Here is a 6,544-nt window from a genome sequence, read left to right as displayed (position 1 = left end):
CCACGAAACTGGTTAATGAGTTCCCACGAAGTTGTTTTCCCCGCTGCTGGTTCATTTGTACCCCGCTGCTCCTGAGACTAAGGGCAGCTGCTTAATGTGCTCCCCACTGTTGGACAAAGGCTTCCCGGCCGTTGGTCGATGCTTTCCCCGCCTTTGGTGGAGGATTTCCCGAAACTGGTTAATGAGTTCCCAGGAAACTGGTTAATGAGTTCCCCCGCGGTTGGCTGATCTTTTCCCGGCTGTTGCTTAATCTGATCCCCGCTGCTCCTGATACTAAGGGCAGCTGCTTAATGTGCTCCCCACTGTTGGACAATGGCTTCCCCGCCGTTGGCTGATGCTTTCCCCGCCTTTGGTGGACGTTTTCCCGAAACTGGTTAATGAGTTCCCACGAAACTGGTTAATGAGTTCCCACGAAACTGGTTAATGAGTTCCCCCGCGGTTGGCTGATCTTTTCCCGGCTGTTGCTTAATCTGTTCCCCGCTGCTCCTGAGACTAAGGGCAGCTGCTTAATGTGCTCCCCCCTGTTGGACAAAGGCTTCCCCGCCGTTGGTTGATGCTTTCCCCGCCTCTGGTGGAAGATTTCCCGAAACTGGTTAATGAGTTCCCCCGAAACTGGTTAATGAGTTCCCACGAAGCTGTTTTCCCCGCTGCTGGTTCATTTGTGCACCGCTGCTCCTGATACTAAGGGCAGCTGCTTAATGTGCTCCCCCCTGTTGGACAAAGGCTTCCCCGCCGTTGGTTGATGCTTTCCCCGCCTCTGGTTGATGTTTTCCCGAAACTGGTTAATGAGTTCCCACGAAACTGGTTAATGAGTTCCCCCGCGGTTTCCTGATCTTTTCCCGGCTGCTGCTAAATCTGATCCCCGCTGCTCCTGATACTAAGGGCAGCTGCTTAATGTGCTCCCCCCTGTTGGACAATGGCTTCCCCGCCGTTGGTGCATGTTTTCCCCGCCTTTGGTGGAAGGTTTCCCGAAACTGGTTAATGAGTTCCCACGAAACTGGTTAATGAGTTCCCACGGAGTTGTTGTCCCCGCTGCTGGTTCATTTGTACCCCGCTGCTCCTGATACTAAGGGCAGCTGCTTAATGTGCTCCCCCCTGTTGGACAATGGTTTCCCCGCCGTTGGTGCATGTTTTCCCCGCCTTTGGTGGAAGGTTTCCCGAAACTGGTTAATGAGTTCCCACGAAACTGGTTAATGAGTTCCCACGGAGTTGTTTTCCCCGCTGCTGGTTCATTTGTACCCCGCTGCTCCTGATACTAAGGGCAGCTGCTTAATGTACTCCCCCCTGTTGGACAATGGCTTCCCCGCCGTTGGTGCATGTTTTCCCCGCCTCTGGTTGATGTTTTCCCGAAACTGGTTAATGAGTTCCCACGAAACTGGTTAATGAGTTCCCCCGCGGTTGGCTGATCTTTTCCCGGCTGTTGCTTAATCTGATCCCCGCTGCTCCTGATACTAAGGGCAGCTGCTTAATGTACTCCCCCCTGTTGGACAATGGCTTCCCCGCCGTTGGTGCATGTTTTCCCCGCCTTTGGTGGAAGGTTTCCCGAAACTGGTTAATGAGTTCCCAGGAAACTGGTTAATGAGTTCCCACGGAGTTGTTTTCCCCGCTGCTTGTTCATTTGTACCCCGCTGCTCCTGATACTAAGGGCAGCTGCTTAATGTGCTCCCCACTGCTGGACAATGGCTTCCCCGCCGTTGGTTGATGCTTTCCCCGCCTTTGGTGGATGTTTTCCCGAAACTGGTTAATGAGTTCCCACGAAACTGGTTAATGAGTTCCCACGAAACTGGTTAATGAGTTCCCACGAAGCTGTTTTCCCCGCTGCTGGTTCATTTGTACCCCGCTGCTCCTGATACTAAGGGCAGCTGCTTAATGTGCTCCCCACTGTTGGACAATGGCTTCCCCGCCGTTGGTTCATGTTTTCCCCGCCTTTGGTGGAAGTATTCCCGAAACTGGTTAATGAGTTCCCACGAAACTGGTTAATGAGTTCCCCCGCGGTTGGCTGATCTTTTCCCGGCTGTTGCTTAATCTGATCCCCGCTGCTCCTGATACTAAGGGCAGCCACTTAATGTGCTCCCCACTTTTGGACAAGGGCTTCCCGGCCGTTGGTTCATGCTTTCCCCGCCTTTGGTGGAGGTTTTCCCGAAACTGGTTAATGAGTTCCCACGAAACTGGTTAATGAGTTCCCCCGCGGTTTCCTGATCTTTTCCCGGCTGTTGCTTAATCTGATCCCCGCTGCTCCTGACACTAAGGGCAGCTGCTTAATGTGCTCCCCACTGTTGGACAATGGCTTCCCCGCCGTTGGTTGATGTTTTCCCCGCCTTTGGTGGACGTTTTCCCGAAACTGGTTAATGAGTTCCCACGAAACTGGTTAATGAGTTCCCACGGAACTGGTTAATGAGTTCCCCCGCGGTTGGTTGATCTTTTCCCGGCTGTTGCTTAATCTGATCCCCGCTGCTCCTGATACTTAGGGCAGCTGCTTAATGTGCTCCCCCCTGTTGGACAATGGCTTCCCCGCCGTTGGTTGATGTTTTCCCCGCCTTTGGTGGACGTTTTCCCGAAACTGGTTAATGAGTTCCCCCGAAACTGGTTAATGAGTTCCCACGAAGTTGTTTTCCCCGCTGCTGGTTCATTTGTACCCCGCTGCTCCTGATACTAAGGGCAGCTGCTTAATGTGCTCCCCCCTGTTGGACAATGGCTTCCCCGCCGTTGGTGCATGTTTTCCCCGCCTTTGGTGGACGTTTTCCCGAAACTGGTTAATGAGTTCCCACGAAACTGGTTAATGAGTTCCCACGGAGTTGTTTTCCCCGCTGCTTGTTCATTTGTACCCCGCTGCTCCTGATACTAAGGGCAGCTGCTTAATGTGCTCCCCCCTGTTGGACAATGGCTTCCCCGCCGTTGGTGCATGTTTTCCCCGCCGTTGGTGGCAGTTTTCCCGAAACTGGTTAATGAGTTCCCACGAAACTGGTTAATGAGTTCCCCCGCGGTTGGCTGATCTTTTCCCGGCTGTTGCTTAATCTGATCCCCGCTGCTCCTGATACTAAGGGCAGCTGCTTAATGTGCTCCCCCCGGTTGGACAATGCCTTCCCCGCCGTTGGTTCATGCTTTCCCCGCCTTTGGTGGAAGTTTTCCCGAAACTGGTTAATGAGTTCCCCCGAAACTGGTTAATGAGTTCCCACGAAGCTGTTTTCCCCGCTGCTGGTTCATTTGTACCCCGCTGCTCCTGATACTAAGGGCAGCTGCTTAATGTGCTCCCCCCTGTTGGACAAAGGCTTCCCCGCCGTTGGTTGATGTTTTCCCCGCCTTTGGTGGACGTTTTCCCGAAACTGGTTAATGAGTTCCCCCGAAACTGGTTAATGAGTTCCCCCGCGGTTGGCTGATCTTTTCCCGGCTGTTGCTTAATCTGATCCCCGCTGCTCCTGATACTAAGGGCAGCTGCTTAATGTGCTCCCCCCGGTTGGACAATGCCTTCCCCGCCGTTGGTTCATGCTTTCCCCGCCTTTGGTGGAAGTTTTCCCGAAACTGGTTAATGAGTTCCCCCGAAACTGGTTAATGAGTTCCCACGAAGCTGTTTTCCCCGCTGCTGGTTCATTTGTACCCCGCTGCTCCTGATACTAAGGGCAGCTGCTTAATGTGCTCCCCCCTGTTGGACAAAGGCTTCCCCGCCGTTGGTTGATGCTTTCCCCGCCTCTGGTTGAATTTTTCCCGAAACTGGTTAATGAGTTCCCAGGAAACTGGTTAATGAGTTCCCACGAAACTGGTTAATGAGTTCCCCCGCGGTTGGTTGATCTTTTCCCGGCTGTTGCTTAATCTGATCCCCGCCGCTCCTGATACTAAGGGCAGCTGCTTAATGTGCTCCCCCCTGTTGGACAATGGCTTCCCCGCCGTTGGTGCATGTTTTCCCCGCCTTTGGTGGCCGTTTTCCCGAAACTGGTTAATGAGTTCCCACGAAACTGGTTAATGAGTTCCCACGAAACTGGTTAATGAGTTCCCCCGCGGTTGGCTGTTCTTTTCCCGGCTGTTGCTTAATCTGATCCCCGCTGCTCCTGATACTAAGGGCAGCTGCCTAATGTGCTCCCCACTGTTGGACAATGGCTTCCCCGCCGTTGGTTGATGCTTTCCCCGCCTTTGGTGGACGTTTTCCCGAAACTGGTTAATGAGTTCCCACGAAACTGGTTAATGAGTTCCCACGAAGTTGTTTTCCCCGCTGCTGGTTCATTTGTACCCCGCTGCTCCTGATACTAAGGGCAGCTGCTTAATGTGCTCCCCCCTGTTGGACAATGGCTTCCCCGCCGTTGGTGCATGTTTTCCCCGCCTTTGGTGGAAGTTTTCCCGAAACTGGTTAATGAGTTCCCACGAAACTGGTTAATGAGTTCCCCCGCGGTTGGCTGATCTTTTCCCTCCTGTTGCTTAATCTGATCCCCGCTGCTCCTGATACTAAGGGCAGCTGCTTAATGTGCTCCCCACTGTTGGACAAAGGCTTCCCCGACGTTGGTTGGTGTTTTCCCCGCCTTTGGTGGACGTTTTCCCGAAACTGGTTAATGAGTTCCCACGAAACTGGTTAATGAGTTCCCACGAAACTGGTTAATGAGTTCCCCCGCGGTTGGCTGTTCTTTTCCCGGCTGTTGCTTAATCTGTTCCCCGCTGCTCCTGATACTAAGGGCAGCTGCTTAATGTGCTCCCCCCCGTTGGACAATGGCTTCCCCGCCGTTGGTTGATGTTTTCCCCGCCTTTGGTGGACGTTTTCCCGAAACTGGTTAATGAGTTCCCCCGAAACTGGTTAATGAGTTCCCACGAAGCTGTTTTCCCCGCTGCTGGTTCATTTGTACCCCGCTGCTCCTGATACTAAGGGCAGCTGCTTAATGTGCTCCCCCCTGTTGGACAAAGGCTTCCCCGCCGTTGGTGCATGTTTTCCCCGCCTTTGGTGGAAGTTTTCCCGAAACTGGTTAATGAGTTCCCAGGAAACTGGTTAATGAGTTCCCCCGCGGTTGGCTGATCTTTTCCCGGCTGTTGCTTAATCTGATCCCCGCTGCTCCTGATACTAAGGGCAGCTGCTTAATGTGCTCCCCCCGGTTGGACAATGGCTTCCCCGCCGTTGGTTCATGCTTTCCCCGCCTTTGGTGGAGGTTTTCCCGAAACTGGTTAATGAGTTCCCACGAAACTGGTTAATGAGTTCCCAGGAAACTGGTTAATGAGTTCCCCCGCGGTTGGCTGATCTTTTCCCGGCTGTTGCTTAATCTGATCCCCGCTGCTCCTGATACTAAGGGCAGCTGCTTAATGTGCTCCCCACTGTTGGACAATGGCTTCCCGGCCGTTGGTTGATGCTTTCCCCGCCTTTGGTGGAAGTTTTCCCGAAACTGGTTAATGAGTTCCCCCGAAACTGGTTAATGAGTTCCCACGAAACTGGTTAATGAGTTCCCACGAAGTTGTTTTCCCCGCTGCTGGTTCATTTGTACCCCGCTGCTCCTGATACTAAGGGCAGCTGCTTAATGTGCTCCCCCCGGTTGGACAATGGCTTCCCCGCCGTTGGTTCATGCTTTCCCCGCCTTTGGTGGAGGTTTTCCCGAAACTGGTTAATGAGTTCCCACGAAACTGGTTAATGAGTTCCCAGGAAACTGGTTAATGAGTTCCCCCGCGGTTGGTTGATCTTTTCCCAGGCTGTTGCTTAATCTGATCCCCGCTGCTCCTGAGACTAAGGGCAGCTGCTTAATGTGCTCCCCACTGTTGGACAGTGGCTTCCCCGCCGTTGGTTGATGCTTTCCCCGCCTTTGGTTGATGTTTTCCCGAAACTGGTTAATGAGTTCCCACGAAACTGGTTAATGAGTTCCCCCGCGGTTTCCTGATCTTTTCCCGGCTGTTGCTTAATCTGATCCCCGCTGCTCCTGATACTAAGGGCAGCTGCTTAATGTGCTCCCCCCTGTTGGACAATGGCTTCCCCGCCGTTGTTTGATGTTTTCCCCGCCTTAGGTGGACGGTTTCCCGAAACTGGTTAATGAGTTCCCACGAAACTGGTTAATGAGTTCCCCCGCGGTTGGCTGATCTTTTCCCGGCTGCTGCTTAATCTCTTCCCCGCTGCTCCTGAGACTAAGGGCAGCTGCTTGATGTGCTCCCCCCCCCCTGTTGGACAATGGCTTCCCCGCCGTTGGTTGATGCTTTCCCCGCCTTTGGTGGAAGTTTTCCCGAAACTGGTTAATGAGTTCCCACGAAACTGGTTAATGCGTTCCCACGACACTGGTTAATGAGTTCCCCCGCGGTTGGCTGATCTTTTCCCGGCTGCTGCTTAATCTCTTCCCCGCTACTCCTGAGACTAAGGGCAGCTGCTTAGTGTACTCCCCGTTGTTGGTTCCTGGCTTCCCCAGTGTTTTGCCTGCCGTTGGTTCATGTCTTCCCGATATTTCGTTCATGTTTTCCCCCGAAGTTGGTGAATGTTTTCCCGGCTGTTGGATAATCTGTTCCCCGCTGCTCCTGAGACTAAGGGCAACTGCTTAATGTACTCCCCGCTGGTGGTTAATGGCTTCCCCGGTGTTTGTTCAACCCCCCGCACCCG

Source organism: Mustelus asterias, unplaced genomic scaffold (genome assembly GCF_964213995.1).
Source record: "Mustelus asterias unplaced genomic scaffold, sMusAst1.hap1.1 HAP1_SCAFFOLD_2941, whole genome shotgun sequence".
NCBI lineage: Eukaryota > Metazoa > Chordata > Chondrichthyes > Carcharhiniformes > Triakidae > Mustelus > Mustelus asterias.
Note: the sequence above shows the minus strand (reverse complement) of the source record.